Source organism: Ambystoma mexicanum, chromosome 7q, assembly GCF_040938575.1.
Source record: "Ambystoma mexicanum isolate Mex_15411 chromosome 7q, UKY_AmexF1_1, whole genome shotgun sequence".
NCBI lineage: Eukaryota > Metazoa > Chordata > Amphibia > Caudata > Ambystomatidae > Ambystoma > Ambystoma mexicanum.
This window is the reverse complement of record NC_090941.1, coordinates 592178811-592199655: the sequence shown is the minus strand read 5'-3', so window position 1 is coordinate 592199655 and position 20845 is coordinate 592178811.

Sequence of the window (20845 nt, the reverse complement as noted above, 5' to 3'; positions counted from 1 at the left end):
AAGAAAATATAAACTGAAATTACACCACATGCGTTTTTGCTTTTAAGTCTCAAGAAAATAGAATTAAGGACAAATGAACATTTCAGTGCTTTTATCACCTATAAAATCCTGCAATTCCAAAATTATGCAGCACCGTAAAACATTAACAAGGTAATTTAACTATACCATAACTACATGGTATAACTATACCATAGACTTTTCATGAGGTTCACTTTTAATCACATTTAGCACCTTGAAAGTTGACCGGATCATGAGCTTGGCACTAATGCTTCTCTTTATATGAGGTTTAATTTCAATAAATTGCAACACTTTAATTTGCAAAAACAATTTCACACATGTAGCAATCTATATGGTTATCTCTATGCACGCTTAGCAAGGCATTACAGTATGGTTTAACTGCAACACATGTAAACCAAATTTTGACTGTTGCTGTTCCCCTAGCAAATCTGACAGTCTTATTACACAACAAACTTTTCAGAACAGACACTTTTCCACTTTTCCTTAATTTTGGAAACCCTTTTGATCACCACTCTGCAATGCAAAATATCTCTACCCTCGAGAAACACTTTCACACTTTCGGTAGAATGTGTGCTTTGCAAATCAGGGAGTTTATTTAATTTAATTTTGGGAAGACACTGGGCTCATTCCGACCCGGGCGCAAACGGATACCGGGCACCAGTAATGACACTGGTGCCCGTAATCCCTTTGCACCCTATTCCGAGGTCCCTTTGCGGGTCCTTCCTTAACGCCTGGTTTTAGCAGGCGTTAAGGACGGGACGCGCAAAGGGACTTCAGAGCTAATATCGGTACCGTAATTTACAGTACTGTTATTAGCACCCTCCCCATTCCCATTGAGGGCTCAATGGGAATGGGGAATGGTATTTTCAATGGGGATTTACTAGTCCCGCAAAGGTCGGACTAGACCGGTAAATCCCCATTGAACCAGGGCGGACACGGTACCGGTAATAGCGTCATGACTAGCACCAACCTCGGAATGAGGCCCACTGATTCTGTCCCAGCACACAAACCCAGTTATTCAGTTAACCATTCAGCACCCCACTGCTTAAAGGCAAGTTCCAAGGAATGGTGACGTTGGGGTTAGTCAAAATAAATAGGAATACCCAATTGCTTTATATACTATATTTCTGTCCACACTGGAAGCAATGTTGTTGAGTTAGAATTTCATCACCCCCCCCACCCACCATGTAATTTGGCTATGTGGGAATTCATTAAATTGTTTAATAGATTTTCTAAGGGTCTATTGCCAGCCTGCCACACACTAATTAAGGCAAAGGTATGACCTCAAGCGGATCCCCACTAGACTAGGTTTAGTTGATGAACTAGTTAACTTACATAGCCATCACTGTGTTTGCACATAGGAAAGGGCAGCCAGGTAATCTTCAGGTCCAGAACCGGAATCTGGTCAATAATCCATCCTCCCTTTTATACTGCGTCCTTTGGTCAAAGATCCCTGGCCTCTGTCCCTTTCTGTGGTTAGCAGTTCTCCGAGATTATCTCAGTCAATCCTTCTCATTAATTTCCCAGAAAGTCCCCAAGTTCCATTGTTGTGTCCTTATATTTGGGTCTACTCATCATGGCGCACTTATTGAACTATGTCCCGTGCCAACACAATGTTGTGGGTTCGAGTGTGGGTTTTTCATGGTTTATTCAAAAATTATAACAGTTAGTGTTGCCAAATTGTAGGAGGTTACATGATTCCTCAAGCTGCTACTTCCACAGGTTTCTGCATTATAATATTTTCTGGGGCGCTAGAAACACATTTTAGGCCCTAACTTCGTTTCCTTACACGTTGATGAGAGTTTTGGCAAAAGAAAGCAGGCCTTGTGATAAGCTTTTCCATGATACCTGTCCCATTTCTTTAAGTGTCACATTTCCTGCGAAAATCAATAAAGAATTATTCTGCATACAATCATATTGTCCCCATTTTTTAATTCAAATACATTAGGTTTCATTTCACCAAACTGAACAGGGGATCTGGCCACCGGCTTCGTGTGTTGACTTTGTACTGCAATAGTCCATCAACATACTTTCTGCCAGAGCACATGCTCATTTGGATCCTTTTCTTTGAGAGCAAGCAGGCGATCTCCACCTCCATGCTCCTGGGACTTTTTCTGTAACCCATCACTTGTCAATTAGGCCCAGGTCTAAACCATGAATCAAATTTAAATTCACATATATTTTTTTAAGATTCTGCTTCCATTAATGGATCTTCTGTTGATCTCTGGGTTCATCTGTTAACCTCATAAAAGTCTTAGGGCCTCATTACGAGTTTGGAGGTAGCCATGGTGCTATTAGCGCCATGGCTGCCTCCAAACTCGTGTCTGGGTTCCTTGAATGGGGGCTTACCGGGTCTTTCCAACCTTGGAGGACCCGGTAAGTCCCCATTCAAAATACCCATCCCCATTCCCATTCGAGCCCCCATAGGCCTCAATGGGAATGGGGAGGGAGCTAAAAACGGGCCTGTTAATAACGGGCCCGTTATTAGCTCCCTGGTCCCCTTGCGGGACCCGCAAAGGACGGCTAGTCTGACCAGATGTTCTGAGCGGGGCCCGCAAGGGAACCTTGTATTAGGGCGGAATGAGTTTACCAGCACCGGCACCATTACCGACGCTGTTAGACCCATTTCGCCCACCTCGTAATGAGGCCATTAGTCCAGCACAAGATGTCTCTGCAGAAACTTCAAGGAGATTTGACTTTCAGATAAAGGACTCTATCAAAGCCTTGGTGGTATCCCGCCAGTAATACTGCTGGTATGCCGCCAATGCAAATAGTGTTACTGCTACTCGGTCCGGAGCTATTAGCACCAGATCACGAGCAGCGGTGCATCAGTAAGTTCCCAGTCCCATTGGACCCAATGGAGTTGGGGGGCGCTATTACCACCGGCTGTAATAGCGCAGGCAGTTATAGCACCAAATAATGGGCGGAAAGCTGGATTTTTACCTCAATTAAAAAGCTAGAGGTAAAACTCCAAACTTTCCACCCAACTCGAGATTGGGGGGGCCCTTAAATTTGTCAGTAATAGCGCTACCGTCGCATTTAAGTGCTACCACCCAACTCGAGAAGAGGCCCAAAAATCTGAGCAGAGCTTTTAGCTTCTATGCTTTTTCACCCTTCTTGTGAGTGTCAAGTTAGACCCTTCTTCCCAGTAGGGACATTCACTCTCATACACTCTAGCCCTACCTAATGTGTACAGTTTGCACAAAAGCCAAGTTGCGTGTCCACTACAAAAAGCAGCCAAGTTGTGTGTCTACTACAAAAAGCAGATCCCCCATTCCGTAAACTCTATGGTAACTAATGAACAATTATTTATATAAAACAGATAAATCCCATGCCTGAGAAGGTTAGACCCCAAGTATCTGATAGGTATGGGTCTCGATAACACAGTGTTTTCAAACTGAACATATGTTGACATATTGCAGGTAAAATATTCTTAAAGGAATTTCATTTCTGTCTCGGGCAAGTTTGAAGCTATAAATTATCTTGCTTTTCAATTCTACAAAAAATATTTCAGGGCAGGGGAAATGGCATGGAGGAGGTGCTGAAACGAAGAGAGGGCAACATACTTGAAATAAGAACTTTGGAATGATGCCAGACTCAGTTAAACTCAGCCAGTCTTAGGAATCCGTTCGTAACCATCACAGTCACAGCCACCGTGCTAGTTTTGCCTGAACAATCTTTTGTGCGGAACTGTTCAACAGCACGCATTGCTGTTTTGTTATTTAATGGGCGTTGCAGCCTGAGATCCCTTCTTTTCTTCACTGCATGTATGAGATGCAGATGTGCATCAACTTCCATGAATATTACCTTTTGGGCGTGTGCTATATGCTGTGAGAACATGCCCTAAACGCAATGGGATATGATGTCACCAGAAGTTAGCATATCAAGTTCAAATATGCACATTTCATTAAATTGGCTTTGCATAATCACCAAAATCGGCCGGTGCATTATGTCAATTGCCTTCCATAAAATCAACACACACAAAAAAACAAGAGAGGATATTTTCTTCTAAAGGTGTTTTTGAAAACGTTAAAAAGAGTGCATGTATTAATATCCAAGAACCAATCCAAATGTTTTCCCTGGAACTTGCAGTACCGAAATGGGATATTTCACATTTAGTCGTTTGTTATTTTTCATCAGGTTCTAAAGTGCAGTGGTGAAGTTTCCGGCCTGCAAACCTAACAACTGCATTTCGATCACCGAGGTCGGCTTAATTCACGAATTCAAAGAGGGTATTCAATGTTTCTCAGTTCAGCTGGGGGGGGGGGGAACTGAGTCCACCCTGTGAAAAAAGTTGGTGGACTTCATCCCCCCGCATGTACCCTCGACGTGAGCCCTGAGTCTAAGGATAAAACTATAACACAGTTCATGAAAAATCAGTTTTATCAAGAAGATTGTCATACATGTTCTATTTCAGAATAAACTGTGTTGGTTTTTTGATTTGCGGTGGAAGAAACACTACCAAAATTGCAATGTGGGACCCAAATATTTTTCACATAGAAATGACATCATACTTCTCTGGCCTTGGCTTTTTTTTTTAGAAACAGACTGGAAATATATTACAATCTGGTTTAACATCTGTGAAAGCTTCTGACAGATTGCAGGTCTTTTGATTACGTCACAAATCTTGGAAATAGCAAGACAGAAACCGTAGCATTGACATTATGGGCCTGATTTACAAACACATTTTTATTGTGGTTTTCCCATTGGAAAACGCGTTTGTAAATCAGACCCTTGTGTGCACTAGGTGAATTTGCTGGCGGGTGAATGACACCGATACTGCAATTTAGGAGGTAGGAAAAATATATAGTGGGAGGGAAGCATTAGCGGGGTATACAGGATTCGGCCCCCTAACCCCTGTAAAAAAGAAAAAAAAAACAATGAAATGTCACACTAGGCCTTTTTACAGCTGTCATTCACCCACGGGAATATTACTTTTTAAGAGAAAAGAATGCATGGTCCATTGGGTGCAAAAAGTAGTTTTATTATATGAAAAATACTCCAATTAATCTACAAATATAAAGTTGATTGTACCAAATCACCACGTTCAGTGAGAGTGCGAATAAATAGAGACATTGAGAGTTCAATAATGTCTTAACTCTGAAAGGGGAATGGTTCAAGGCCTCCTACTCTCCAGCTCCGATTGATAGTCAGTCTTTTATTATATTGTTTCTATTGTATAACTGTGACTACAATCAGATACAGCAGGACTGATGGGCAGGTGCGAAGCAGGAGCAGTTATTAAGAAGCAGATAACGACAGCATGAGCTACAGTAACAGGAAATGGTAAAACCAAATAATAGGACAAAGTAAACATGATAGGGGCGTATTGGCAGCTGCTGAATACACATAAGGAGCTTGTGTAAAATGGTTGGCTATGACTGGAGAAGGGTATTGAAGGGAAGGGAGCAGGGTTTCACCTGGGCTGTGGTTCAGGGGATGGGAGCAGAAGTGTCAGTCAATAGCAATCCCAGATATTAATTGTAGTTGATGAGGAGCATGCCCCCTGTGAGGCCAATGGATCTTCTTGCCTTGATATAGCAATAAAAGCAATTATGTTGTCAATGTTGCAACTCTTTTAGACGTCATTATCCAAGGACGATGACAACTGTGAGTAATATGTTTGTTAGTGGGATGAAATCTAATTCTGCCCAGAAGAAGTACAAGGCGGGCAAAGACGTCTAAGGTGCTATCAAGTCATACATGTGAAACATATTAAAGTGAGTGAAATCCCCCTTTGACCCTAAAAAGGTAGCATGGGTCTAAGATAGTCGTTTGAGGCTCCAATACCAGAAGTGTGGTAAGTATACAAATAAAAGGAATGTCCAAGGATTGAACCAAGCAGCGGCCCTTAAAAATGGTCATCTCATTCAAATAACAAAGTACACATCAAAAACACTTAGAAAACCGGCTAAGCAAGGACAATAGAATGCAGGATGGACTTATCGTTTCAAAAAATAGTAAGAGGTTTAAGAATGGGGCAGGAGGCAGGTGCCTCCCTTTCGGTGCTTCCATAGTGTAGGGTGGAAGTGTGCCTGCTATTCATCAGGCGCAACCCTCTTGACCACCTGCAGAATCTCTTTCACCTTTTCAATTAATTGTAAGGTGGGCAAGGGAGAGCCAGGCGTATTTTGACACCTCTCCCCTGACTACCTGCAGGAGAATCTTGATTTTGTTTTTTTAATGGTTGGAGCTAATAAGAGAGTCTAATCTTTATAGCTGGTAAGAGTGTGTGCGGGGGTGTGCATGTGTTTGGAAGCAAATGTAAATGTGGGTGTCAGAATGCATGTTATATGAGAGTGTGTAGGAATATGCAGTGAATGAAGGATTGTTGGGGAATAAAGGGGTATGCGGGAGGATGAGAGTTACTGTTACTGTCTGTTTGTACATGTGTATTTACATGTGTGAGCCAGTGTGTCTATGTGTGCGTGTGCATATGAATGCATGCTAAGTGAAACGAGTCTGTGAGTGGGAGTTAGGGGTGTGTGATGGGTGTCATGAGGAGTTGAGGGGATTGGGAAGAGAGGAGCCTCTGGGCGAAGTTCATATAATGACCACTGTCTCACAGGATAGCTCAGCTCCAACGGTGCTCCCCTAGGAAGGGATAGACACAGAGCAACACAGGTTCGATCCCCGGGTGTTCTTCATGTTATTGTTAGTAGCTAGTATGGACCTGGTTTAGTATGGACTTTACTGTTCCAAGGCTGGTCTCGACCTGGCGTTCTGCCGGCATCTGGCCCTGGGGGTGCTATTTGGGCTTCTGTTCAGCTGCACCAATCTACTGACACTCCGCAGCCAGCTCCTGTAACCGCCCACATTTCGGACGTGGCGCCGCGGGCACGTTCATGACTTCGCCTCACAATATGACCCTTAGCAGAAATTCCTGGCAAACCGCATGGCTTGACCATCTGATTCAGCAACCCAACAACACAGACACTTTGCCTCAAAACGATTGATTTTTTTTTTGTTGGTTCTGCATGGTTCTTGCTACTAAATCAACAAGTGTTGAGTTCATCAGCATCTCTCACCTGTACTTGTTTACAAACGCTCGTTTTTTTTTTTTAAATTGGGTAAAACGAGCTGCGAATGGTCCCCAGACGCAACATTATAAAGACTAGACATCCCGTGCCACCTTTATAGGGGCACCCCAAAAGCAATCACAAACACAGAGGCAGTTATGTCAACCTCTGGCTTGTCTCACCCAGCCTGGAAAAAGAAATGAATTACGCTGTTGCAGCATCACAACACGGGTTTAATAATTTATTTGAAGTGACTCCAGAAGAAATCCTTAGTCCTGAAGATGGCCTCAATACCAACTTTTGAAAAGACACCAGAGATAGGGCCTCATTCCGAGTACGGCGCTAACCAATGGCGCTATTAACGCCTTGGTTGACACCGTACCCGGACCGGCAGCGCCTTGGTGGATGGCGCTATTACCACCCCATTCCAAGGTTGGCGGGGCGGTAATTCCCCATTCACCAAGGCTCTTCCCCATTCCCAAATGAGCCCCCATAGGGCTCAATGGGAATGGGGAAGATGCAAATAACGGTGACCGTTCATTACGGTCACCGTTATTGGCTTGGAGGCCCCTTTGCGCCCTCGACTTTAGCACCTGCTCAAAGCAGGCGTTAAGGGCGAGGGAGCAAAGGGAACTCGGAGTATGGCGGTAAGGGATCACCGCCACCGGTCTCGTTACCGGTGGCCGCTATCCCTTACCGCCAAACTCGTAATGAGGCCCATAGTCTCTAATGCATTCTATGGTCAAAATATGTCGACTATCTCCATAAAAGACTACTGGTTATAGCAGCCTTATGAATTAACCACATATAGTATAGTGTATTTACTAATCCAAATCCCTGTTTTTCTTCTGATTTTTGCAAATTATGTCCTTAGTCTAATTCTTGATTGTATTTTGAATGATTTTTGTTCAGTCTCATTGAATTACTGTCTTGTTTTAAATTGTGTTCCAGTATTATTAAACTAGTTATATTTTGTTCTAATATATGTATATGGGGTTTTTGCTACATACTGAGCAAGGGATTCTCATGTCAAGTGTATGTTGAACATTCTGTAAAAACCACTCCCATCTCCAAACCACCAGGTCGGTGTAGAGAGGGGTAATCATTTCTTCCTTTATGTTTTTGACCCGGTTTAGTATGGTGACATTTATTCTAGCTTTTAATATAGGCACAGTGAACAACATGATGACCGTCCTTATTTGGAGGGATACCAGTCTACGTTGGTGCAAACAATCTGGACATATGTTCTTATTGTTGCATGATATTTTTACTAGCATTAATCAATGCCAGCATGAACAGTTCTCCAATTTATGGGAGCAGGTAAGTCTGTGTGTCTGTACATGTGTAGGTGTTTGTGGGTATGTTTAGTAGGTGAGATGTGCTCTGCGTAAGAGAGAGTGTATGTGTGTGTGTATGAAGTGTCTCCAATGTTTGGTGACTGTGAGTGTGCTTTAATAGGTATGAATGGGGAATGAGTGTGTGTGTGTGTGTGTGTGTGTATGAATGTGCAGTGAACGGAAGAGTGACTGCATGCATTTGTGATGTATGTGTGTATTTTATGTATAAGCACATGGTAATGTATATTTTCATGTCTAAGCGAGTGTGCATCTTTGTGTATATGTATAAGTGTGTGTGCATGACTGCAATTTTGAATGAGACCAAGTCTGTGCAAGGGGTGAAGGGCTGTGTGTGATGAGAAGCATGAGGGGCCGTGGGAGTGGTGTGAGGTGTAATTAAAGGCCCCAAACCAACTGAACTGAAGCGCCCACTGGGGAAATGACCTGCCAGCATTCACAAACCTGCATGCTGAAAAGGGGCCTTTTTAGGCAGACTATGTGGGTGTCTTTCTGCAGTTGAAATCCAGAAAAAGCTAAAAAAAATGTTATCCAAGTGCATATTGGAAAAGCACATCACATGAATGGCTGAGAAATAAATGTAGCATTTTGACTGAAACTGCCATCCATTAAAAGGTGGTGCACTGTGACAACTGTAATTGTAATTGGTTATTTATAACACACTTAATACCCAGAGGTTTCTAAGCACTGACCAGGGGATCGTACCTGTGTTGCTCTGCGTCGTCTTGCTTCCAATGCGAGTACGTCACTCCTGAGTATCCCCTTGGCCCCATTCATACCCACTTTTCAGCAGTAAAATGAACAGCAGATAATTTAAAGTGTATTAATGACTAAAAGAAACAGCCCTGTACTTTCAGAGCAAAAGCAAAGTGAACCCTGATCAGTAAAACACGCAGTATGTCAAAGAATAAAGGCTGATGAAAGAAAATGCCATATGTCAGTTCCTCTCAACCAAGGACAAATGGTGGGTCTCTGGGAAAACTTCACAAAGGACACCCCTTCTGAAAGCCTGGTTTGTGCATCCTAACTGTTTACAACTTTAATAAAATGTGGCTTTTGTTGGTAAGGGAGCAACCCTGCCCTACCCCCCCAGGTGCTGTAGAGTGAGGCGATAGCACTATGATGGGCCGGGGTTTGGGGGCGGTGAGAAGACCACCTCCCAGTATAAAGAGACCCCACTCCAATATTACCAAATATAGTACAGCATAGAGTGCGAGCAGCATTGCTATTTTTGATAGATATTAGTAACCATAGGTTGAAGGGAAGGCAAATTCAGCATTGCATGCACTAGGCCCAAATTACGAGACAAGGGAAATCTCCACCCATGCCCAAGGGACCCTGACTTGTTTATTTATGGTATTACTGTGCTTGTGGAGGCAGTTCCCCAGATTGCCAAACAGAGTTGGTGAGTGCCCACTGATTTTATCTTTCGTTCAGCAGTGTCACATGAGGGTGTGGCAGGAACAATATGGTTGCTGGATTTTCAGGGGTTGTTGGTTTCCAACAAGAGGGTTGTTGTGTTAGGAATTGACAGGGACAGATGTGGTTGGTGCACATTGCTCTGTGTAGATCCAACAGTACAGGTAATGGAAATGACTGATGATGACTTATTTGAGAATAACGACAAAGATGGGGAAATAATACTAGAGATTTGTATCCCCTGTGACATGATGATGCAGTACCGAAGAGTGAAGTGCCCCTGATGTCAGTATTAGCTCAACCCCTATTTTTTGAAGAAGACTTACAACACGTGACGTCACAGTTGTGGACTACAAATCCACATGATGTATGGTTACTGAAAGACGTGACCCGTGTTCGCATAACACAGGTGCGGTGCTGCACAGGGTAAGACAATCTCCATTATCAAGGGAGGCAAAGAAGGGTATTAGAAAGACAACACAGTCCCTACTGGACCAGGGCATCATTGTGCAGTCAATATATCCATGTAACACAATGACATACCCTGTTAAACAATCAACAGGGGCAAATGAAGAATGATTCAGGACTTGTGGGTCCTAAATGACGTGGTACAAAAATAATTTCCAGTCGTTCTGCATACTGCAACAATTTTATGTAGCATCCCCAAAGAAGCCATGTATTTTACTGTAGTGCACTTGAAAAATGCATTCTTCTTGATTCCACTCCATCCTGAGTCAAGATACCTCGCAGCATTTAAACAGGGCCACATGCGGTTTGAACATACTTGGTTACCTCTGGGATACTGCGAGAGCCTGAGCATATTTAACAGAATACTGCATGCGGATCTAGGAAATATTCAAGTGCCTAGCACTATTATCCAGTACGTGGACAACCTGTTAGTGTGTAGTGACAGTAAACAGCACTGCCAAAGGGAATCCATTGCACTCCTGGCGTGTAAGGGATACAAAGCCAAATTGCAATATTGACAACAACAAATGCTCTATCTAGGGCTGTTCATATCGGCATACACAAGGCCACTTTTGCAGGCCCTAAGGGAAGCACATAAAACAAAGGATCACAATTTCCAGTGGACGGCAGAAATTAAAAGAATCAATTTTACTTGTTTTCACATTCAGATGGCCAATTTATGACAGCGGTATTGACTCAGAAGAGTACTATGGGCCATAAGCCATTGGCCTATAATAGCAGCACTTTGGATGTCGTAATGCAAGGGCAGTTTGTGTGCAAAGAAGCTTTAGCAGCTGCTGTTTTCGTGATAGAGAAAAGTTCTACAATGGGGTGTTCAGTTACGTTGTATGTGAAACCTTCTTTGTTTGCAATTCTAGAGAGGTAAAAATCTACTCTGACTACACAAAGATCTTCAGCATGTGAGATTATCATTTCTAAACCTCATGTTCATTGGTTAGATGCAAAACAGTGAACCCTGCCACCTTTTTAACAGACATGTTTAACAATGCACGACAATGCCACATACGAGGGGGAGGAGGATGACATTCCCAAAGCAAGGGACTGCGCAATGTCAGAGGGTGAGATACTTTTCATTGACGGGTCTTCCACAATTGATCCGGAGGATGGACAAAGATGGAGAGGGGCATCAGTGGTATGACTTGAGGAAGGAGAGTATAAGACGGTGCAAAGACGGTGGAGCTCATATTGATCATCGAAGTATTAAGAGAAGCTAAAGGGTGCTATGTCATAATATATTGAGACTCACAACAATGGCTAGAAATACTGATAGAAGCATTATCCCAACAATCTGTTGTGGCGATAGCCAAGTGCACCACCCACACTAATGGGACAGACGAAATATGAACTGGGAAAAAAGCTGCGTAAGCGGCAGCCTCAATGGCAGCGTATCTGGCAAATGAAATACCCACCGAATACTTTGTAACTGTCCCACCCGCAAGTGAATATCCAGCACCTTACACAGCATTGCCCATCTCCCAGATTATCGAGCTACAAGGACAGACACCAGAAAGTGAGAAAGAGCTGTGGTCACTGAGAGGTTGTAAGCTATCCCCACCAGATCTGTTATGGAGACAAGAGAGCTCTGGGAAGACAGTAATGCCCCAGGAGCTGCTCGCAGTAATCTTTCAACAGTTACACTAGCCTCTCACAGTTTGAAGCAACATATAGCAGCAGATCTCCAGGAGGACTGGTTTATACCAAACATCTAGAAAAGTATTACAGAAATGGTCATACATTGCACCCACCACATGTCAAAGTTTCAGTACAGGTATGATACTACGGATGTTAAGAGGCGCCTTGCCCCGACCTACTGGGCCATTCTGTGAATTAAACATAGATTACGCTGACATGGGTGAGGATTGTAATGGATCTAGGTATCTCATGGTTGTGGTTTGTCCTTTCTGAAAGTGGGTGGAAGCAGGGTTGTTTGTGCATATCCAGATGCCAAGTGTGCTGCTCGATCTTTAGTATGTGAGGTTTTCCCTCAATGGGGTGTATGCAAGGTTTAAAGGTCTGACAATTATTTCAGCACATTACAGCACTACTTGGCATCAAGCACTGGATGTGTTTGATTTATCACCAACAGGCCAATGTCATTCAGTAGAGAATATACAGGCTCCATAATAGCAAGTTATCCAAACTATGCACCACAATGAAGAAAAACTGGGGGCACTGTTTGCCTCTGGCCCTCTTCAGTTTACGCATGCAGCCAAGCAAAGACCCCCATTTGTCAACTCAAAAAATACTCCCATATGCCCTGTAAGAAGGGCTTCAGATGAACCTAGGGCAGCAGCAGCAGGGCTAGGTGATGAGTTCATTGAGTATTTGATCACACTAACTAGGGCAATTAAATATGACTCCCGACAGATTGCACCTTTCTGGATTGAGACGACAGAGACACCGGGGACACTGCGACTTCTACAGTGACAGATCACGAGCATATGACCATACAACCTGTGCTGCCTAGGGACTTCATACATATCCGCAATTACATGCACCAGTGGAATAACCCTCGGTCCCAAGGGACCTACGAGTTGGTGTTTTGTACTTCCCTTGCAGTGAAAGTTAAAGAATTGTGCTATTAGGTATAACTCCCTGACGTTCGTGGGGCACCTCCAGATAGGATACTGATACACCAGTTATCTTAAAAATGAGGTGTAGCAGTACCTGTCCCTCGTTTACCTCACCGGCCTGTCCAGGGGAAATACGTGTGCGGTAGCATGCTCAAGTGGCAGACCGAAGCTAGCTGCTAGTTCTGTATCTTTCTTTTTCAGGAGCACTTTTTTCCTTCTCTCTTTCTTTCTCACTCTTTTCTCTCTCGCTCTCTCTTTCTTTTTCTCTTTCTTTGTGTATAAAGTGCGTTTTGTACATTCCTCCATTTCGTTGTCTTGTGTGTCTGTGTTTTCATTTCAGGACAAAAAAAGATGGGCGTGACTAATGTAAATAATTTGTTAAATAGGGACCCAAGATGTAAATGCACGAATGAGAGGATATTGACCTATGTTTATTATTGTGGGTTGACTATTCCCGCAGGTCTTTGTTTGATGTTGATAGTAGTATTGGGATTGTATTGGGGAGGGCGTTTGTAATGAAGCAGCCTCCAGCCTTCTTAGGTTGACTTGTAAGATTTACTACCACCTTCTCAGCATACCTTTACAAGTAATTACATAAATTACAAGCAAGTTACATGAATAGGACAAACACTGGCAGCCCATAACCCAGGCAGGTGGCTCACCGACTCCCTGGGTTAGAACACTCACCCGTACATTCTGTCATTCAGGCATCAACACTCTATATGACATCACAACACTCCTTCTTGCCTAAGCAGGCAATACACAACAGTGTTATAGGGGCAGGTCCTATAGAGGGGGAATGGGACTGTATATTTTCCAAATGGGACAATATTTATTGTATTTACTTATTTATTACATTAATATAGCGGGCCTAACCCTCAGGCATCTGGGCGCTTGACTTAAGAGAACGGTTACATGTGAGTTATTTAGGATATTCATAGAGATAATAATTACATAAAAGTTACATAGTTGTGTATTAATGAATTGTTTGAACAGGTTGTACAGTGGCAGATGAACAGACAGTAACATTGACAAAGAATTGCATGAGTGATTTAGATAGTACAGTTGCATAAGCTTGCGAGGTGACAGTCAAAACATAGGTGTAGTTAGAGTGTCTCTAGATTACAGTAGGTAGGCTAAGTACAAGGTACTTGGTGTTCATTAACAGGAGCTGAGCTAGTTCCTATTGTCCTGGTTAAAAATCCATGTTTTTTTTTTTCTGAAGGACCATAGGGAAGGATCTGTCCTGATTTCAGGGGGCTTGGAATTCCAGTAGTTTGTTGCGAGAACTGGGAAGCTGGATCCACCCACTTTCTGTCTTTTAAATCTTAGAGAGTTCAGTTGCCCTATGTAGGCTGAACGGGTAGGTCTATCTGATTGAGTTTTTGAGATAAGGTTAGATAGATAGCGTGGAGTAGTGCTCGGTAGGCATTTGTGGGTGAGGGACAGTACTTTGAATTTAATATGCTCTCTAACTGGTAACCAATGGCTATTTCTTTTACAATACATATGAATGTTAATAATATGAGCAGAGTTAAATATATTAGTAATAGTGTGAACACTAATAATATTAATGGAAATTAATTTAACAAGCACAACACACCAGTGGGGGAAACAATGAAAAGGTTGTTCTTCAGCAAGTAGGAAATTGTCTACCAATGCGAAACGAGATAATTTTATTTCTGATAGAACTAGTAAAACTTCCATCCCAAGAAGCATGCATAGAATAATGAAAAGAGAAGTACGAAGAAAGTACGACATGTAACAAGGGCTGGGTTTGGATGTGAGTGAGGATATTCATCATCACGAGTTCACTGACTCACGGTATTCCAACATGAGTGGTGTGGGAGGAAATGCTGTGAATGCAAGCTGTTATGTGTGCTCATTCATTCTGCATGCGTTGTGGTTCCCAAGGTGTTAGTACCACAAGTAATCCCAATTATAGAAACACAATGCCTAGTTCAATTTAAACCATGCAGAATTACAGGAATGTTCCAGCCACATAGTATGCAACTGCAAATGGTGGGTCTGGATCTTGTGCAGTGCAGCAGTGACTCAAAAGACACCAAGTGTGTGGAGCCACCATATCTGATGTTGAAAGGGTGTAAGCATGTCAATAATTACTGGCAGGACACCACACTGCCTTGCTTTGCAGAAGGACTGGTAACATATAGCAAGGAAAGGATAGTACAAGTGCACATTTTCTGTGTACAAATCTGGGCAGAGCATATCACAAAGCTGACATGGATTGCAACAATTGAAAAGCTGGTGCAAGTGCACAAGGAAGAAGAATATAGACTTTGTTTCCACAGCAAGGGTACAGTCTTTGTAAGCTCGAACGATCGTTGCAAGTAGACTCTCCTGATCACAGACGTGAAGAAAGGAACAGTGACGATGATGGATTACTACTGGGTATGTGGCCGACAAGATTACTTGCACCTCCCACCGTCATGCATGGGCTGTTGTTCGTTGGCCACATTGCACTAAGCACTATTAGTAATCCCTGAAGAACACCTGAAGGGGGATAACTGCCTCCCGAGAGACCAACTAGTCTCCCCACAGTTAAACATGAAGATAAGGGCCTGTTGCCCACACAAGAGCTCCACATCCTGCCAGAAAAAGGACAGTTCCAGCAACCACAGAGGATGAAAGTATCAAATTACATATCCAAAGACTCTTCTACATTGTTTGCTGAAATACCAGAAGATTACAGGCACTTCAGCTCAGTTGAATTGTTTTTCTTATCTTTACTTTTGCTGGGAGTGCAGGCCGCAGCAAATGCCAAATGGTTGCAGATCATGAGGTGGGAATTGGCGCCGTTTGCAAATGTTAGAGACAACAGGTTCAACATGATCAAGGTCAAGTTGCAGGTATCAAGACTTGTGATGAGGCAAAACCAATATGTGTTGGAGATGTTAACAGCAATGGAAGGCAGGGTTTGCAAAAAGTTTGGCGATTCCCGCTGCACATTCGGCCTCCAGAAGATGCAGAGAATGCATCATTAGTTCACATCATCGCAGCTGTCCATGGCCTGGGGGTTCGCATGAAGAAGGAGGGAGGAGTACAGGACAGTGATTGGTTTACTTTTGCATTAAGTTGGGCCCCGTCATGGCTCAGAGCGATTGTGAAGATGATAATACCCATCATCGTGTTCATCCTTGTTATTTTCTGAATTTATCATCTGGGCCTCGTGTTGTGCCAATATGGCACCTACTAGCACAAGAATGATGGTATCAATTGGGGTTTCAAAAGCAACTTGCCAGACAAAAGATATTGAAGTACAAACTAATATCCCACAATGTGTCCCTAAATGCGAAAATGCAACCCATCTCATATGGAACTGAAGTGATCATCTATACCACACAATCATTTCTCAACCCCAGATCTAGACAATTACAGAGAGGTTTGGGTGGACCTGGCGGGGATTAGGGATGCATCTATATAAATTGCTCACCTGAAGACTACATGCAGTTGGGAGAGTTTGCATTCAGTGTGTAGGGCCTGGTTGCCAATAAAGGGATCGCAACCATATGTGGAAGCTGAGAGGAGGGAACGGGAGGACACAGGTATAGCAGAGTTTGTTACTGTAGAAGTAATGAAAGGGGGGAATGTTGGGAAGGGGGCAACCTTGTCCTACCCGCCTAGGCACTTTAGAGTGAGGGAAGATGCATTTGAAGCCCTTTGATGGGTCGGGGAATTAGGGATAGTGAGAAGGCCACATCCCAGCGTAAAAGGACACTACTCCAATGTAACCAGATATAGTACAACATAGGGCACGAGCAGCATTGCAATTTTTTGCATGGATATTAGTAACCATAGTTAGAAGGGAAGGCCTGCACAGCAAATGTGGCATTGTGTGCACTAGGCCCAAATTTGTGAGACAACGGAAATCTCAAGCCAGGCCCAAGCTCTTTCTGTCTGACTTCCCCCAACACAAACCAAAGTAGGGAGGTGGGTCTGAAAAACCAACTGCCAAATCCCAGTGTGTATATTTTAAAGAAATGCTGTGGGTGAAATCATAATTGCCATATGCATTTGTACCAATCAATAAACTAAACTGCTAGCGCTTTTAAGAGCACAGGAAAATCGAAATAGAACAGCATTGCATACGTAATTGTTTTTGTTTATTGACCAGTTTGATTATTTCTTGAAGTGATTTCTGTAGTAAGTAAAGAAGTGTGATTTGTGGTCTTACCTACACACTTTTCTGCTTATTTATGTTGAGATTAGTTTATTGTGTTGTGCCACAGATAAAGTGGTGTTTGACATTTTAGTTCAATTTTCTTAACATCTAATTCAAATAAATATAACTATATTTCTTGTACACTGGCCTGGTTCTTGGCTCATTGGTAGCTCAGGGGGAGGGAAGCAAGGGGTATTAGATGAATTGGAGAAAGGGCTGAATAAAGAACTGACATTAAACAGTTTGTTGGGTGACACCTTGCTTGGAGGGGGAAGGAACTCTCTGTGTTGAGGTTGGCCTCTTAATAAACCGTTTCTGTGGGAACGGAGACGCTGCTGAGGAACGTGAATATAATGTTGTGGCATACACGAATTTCACCGCAGTATTTTTCCTTGCGTGTTTTTTCGTCGCCGTTTTTATTTTGGGGGGGGTTAAAAAATTAAATCTATGGTTGTGGGTCCAAGGGAATAATTAAAAAAAAAACAAAAAAAAGGGGGGGTTTGGATGGTAACCCCCCCAAAAAAATAAAAAAATAAACGATGAGTTTTTAAAAAAAAAAACGGCGATGAAAAAACCTGCGATGAAAAATACTGCGGCGAAATAACGTAGAACCAATGTTCTTATGTGGAGAGGGCACAGATGGAGCTGCAAACATGAATATGTTTTTTTTTAATGCCTGGAATTTTTACTGGGGAAAGTGGACATTATGTGTGATATTACATGGTTGGTGGCTGCACTGGCGTAGTTAGTTCTGACATATTGTTTTAAACAATTGCAAACCATTTTTAGTAGCAATATGGACTAAAAAAATAAAATGTATGCCAGTTAATATTAAAGTCTTTTGATGTTGAAGCAAAATACACTAGATAAATGGTTTCTGCTAAATTATCAAGCAAAGTGAAGAAGGTGAATTCATGTTGGCTAAGTGGCCAATGCCTCATAGTTTGCATTTCAGTTATTCTGCAGTTATCCATCAAATGTGTTTGCTTCTTTTTATGTAGGTGTGACCTTGTAAATCACATGGTGTATGGATATCTTTTTCTTAATATGTGCATGCTTTTTCATGATTTGTTAGGTTATGAAAGACATGGTTACTGTGGTGTATAAGATTAGCTTAGTGTTCATTTAGGCGTATCATTCAAACAATGTACTGTGCTAACCATAGATATATGAAAATCCAACAAAGTCAGTGCTCACCTAGTGAAACTCTACTTTGCTCATCTTATTTATGCTATATGAGCTGCTCAATACCACCTACATTACCTAAGCACTTAGGGCAGAGGTGTACATGGGGCATTTTTATTATACTGTAGTATTTCCAATCTTATCAAATTGTTGCATTATGTAGCTTAGCTATGTGCAGTTTCTTCACTAACAATATATGTGAAATTGAGTGTAATATTTCAGTAACAGATTTGAACGTATATTCCACCACTGTATTGTATGTGGAACAGAATGTGTATTATAATGTTTTGCACTAATGCATGTGCAAGTCTAAACTGTGTGGTAGACAAATCCAATGTCCAAATGTTGGCAGTCATTTTTAAATAATAATTCACTGAAATGGGGAAAGGGTATTATTGATGAGGTTCACTAGGTTTCCTTCCTGGGGAGGCTCAGGGTACTTGGCCATTAAAATCCTAGTGAGTGTGGGGAAGGGCAGTGGAGGGAGGACGTACATGGTGATATATTTTGTTGAGTAGCAGTAGTAGTGATTAGTTTGTAGGCAATATGCAGGATAGCGGGTCAGGCTATTGGCCCTATGATGTCTGAACAGGTTCAAACAGGTGAGGTGCTTGTCTTTGAACGTCTTTTGATGAGGATGCCTAGGGAGGACTTATTAAATGGCTGGTGGCACAAGCAAATTTGTGGGGCGAGGCCAGTCATGTAACCAGCAGTCTACTCAATGGTGTCTTCCTGGAGCTGACCTATAGTCCTTACGTAGAGGCTTGTAAGGTGTGAGAACTGGTGCTGGTGGAGCAAGTAAGTGGCATTCATCTTGAAGCTCTCTTCCCTTGTTTCACAGTCTAGGAATTCATGATAAGCGATGCACATAAAAAGTGAAAGATATACAGCAACTACCGGATTTGCCAGGTCATACCTATAGAAAAAGAAGCAAGGACATTTGATATGGGATATATATTTTTCTCACAAATAACCATTGCGTAATATGTACTAATACTTGAACACTCTTCAGGAGAGTAAGCGTGGTGATGTGATATGGTGGTTTTCAGTAGGTGGTTGAGATCGAGCGCCTTATGCTCCATGCATTCCATGCACTCCAACCATTCCATGCACTCTAACCGTTCCATGCTCTTCAACTGTTCCATGCACTCTGACCGATACAAGTACTTCAACCATTCCATGCAATCTAACCATTCCATGCACTCCAACCGTTCCATGCACTCCAACCGTTCCATGCACTCCAATCATTCCATGAAATCCAACCATTCCATGAACTGAACTGTTCCATGCTCTACAGCCGTTCTGTGTACTCCAGCCGTTCCATGCACTCCAACCATTCCATGCACTCCAACTGAAGATATATTATATAAACAACAATTCATATTATTTATTGAAAATATAAAGCCACACCATCACTGACCTTCACCATCCCAACATTTTTTATTTACAGCTTTTTCTAAGATGCCATCAAGCAAGCAACAACAACGTGCCAGAAGGAAGAATTGTGTGCAAGGAAGTAACGTTTTACAATATAATATTTCTTAAAGAAAGTAGTGTTCTCAAATCTGTGCATAATAATTCTGTAGATAATACAATATCTGTTTTTGATAATACTTTTGAAAATCTGCAATTTTAATAGGAGACATGCCAACTGAACACATTAATGGAACCCAGAATGTTTTTAGTGAAAGAAAAGAAAAAAATGTATCCAATCCATTAGTAGTAAGCAAAGAATCAACGATTTTTAAAAGAAAAGATAACAAATCTGCTATCAATTTGAAACAGAAGAATAAAGTAGAAGTAATAATTAATGAAGCATTTCATATAAAAAGAAAATTGTTCATGGTTGTATTGAATACATTTAAGAAATTACTTAAGGTGACTACACATTCCATAGAAATATCGAAACAGTTCATGTACTTACACGTGACAACTTTTGAGACATATTTGGTGGAGAGTGGAAAGACACTTTTCATACAGAAAGAGTTTTTAAGGAGGAGAGTTATATTCAAGGAAACAATGTGCTCCTTGCTATTGATGAAATTGGACGTAGCTATGAAGTCCAAAATGGTGTGATTTCTAAAGAAATCTTAAAGTTGGATAATGCAAAAATGGAAAGTCTAGGTCAGTCTAGATCAAAACCTAAAAATCAACATGAGATATGGATGTCCACTTTTTTGTGCACTATTGATACGTATCCTTGTAAAGTCTTAAAGAAACGTTTGCAAGTTTTGCACAAGAATTATAATGTTCAAAGACAGATGCTACAAGATGCTACAAAGAATAGATGACTGTGAAGTTTATGAAAAAACAGGACTTCTGGGTCACTCTCTAGCGTGTCTTGATAAAAGTAGATGTAAGAGTCAGTTTCATCATATACAGATGCTGGCTGCACATCATACTAAAATTATATACCTTTTAGTTAAACTGTATGAGCGCAAAATACCAAGCATGTCTCTTGCACTTTTAAATCAAACAGTTCGGACTGGAACTGAAGAACGTTTAGTTTCTACAGTGCAAATGATAAATATCATGAATTTAAAAGTGTATGTGTACGTAGATAAAACACTAACATGAAGTGGAAATGATGATTCTATGCTTTCA